Below are 885 nucleotides of genomic sequence, written 5' to 3' on the forward strand. Positions count from 1 at the left end.
GCCGCAGTTTGCCGACCCCTGGTTTAGATATATCACAGATTATTTAAATGGTGTTCTAACAATAAATACCAGTGCCTTAAAATTGATATTTTGGAAAAGCTAGATGATAATTGCACTAGTTGGCGCTCTCTCATTAAAACAAAATTAGGTGAAAATAAAACTTTACCATACCCTAGAGGAAAAAGGAACCACAATAACGTTCTTTAAATACTTTCTTATTTTATTTTTTATCTCACTTAATCTTATTTACTAATTAATTAATTTACCTTTTTACTTAATATTCTTGTCATATTTACTGTAAGTTTTCGTTTTTGTGTTATTGTATATACAAGTTCCGTGAGCATGTCACATATGACAGATTTTAGCTGTTATAATTATTGATAACAATAGAATAAATTTAAAAAAAACACGTTTTTTTAATGTTGTTTAACATTTTAAGCAAATCAACACTTAATTACGCAATCAACCTATATATTTATATAAAAAGTGTAAAAAAATGATACAAATACTTGCTTGTAGTAAGTATTCGTTTTTTAATTTTAATGAGAAACTAAGATAGTAACTATTTGAAAAACTATAAATTAGATAAGTGTCGAGGAAAAACAAGGAAAAAAATAACGGTAAAATTATTTTAAGCTAAGTAGTTGCTTGTTATAGTAAGAGTTAACTAGTGAGTTTAATAGGAATAAGACAGAATATAGTTAGACTTTACAAACTTTTATTAGGAGTTGAAAAAAAACAGGTCAAAATTAAACAAAATAAATTTTATTTTAAGTAATTTTAACAGTTTTACAAAGCTAAATTATTTAAATTAACTATGTATTGTATAAAGTAAAAATAAACTCCATTGATTTGTAGCCTTAAAAAATAAATAAAAACATACAT

The sequence above is a fragment of the Thalia democratica genome, chromosome 1 (genome assembly GCF_965202585.1).
Source record: "Thalia democratica chromosome 1, ktThaDemo2.hap1.1, whole genome shotgun sequence".
Taxonomy (NCBI): Eukaryota; Metazoa; Chordata; class Thaliacea; order Salpida; family Salpidae; genus Thalia; species Thalia democratica.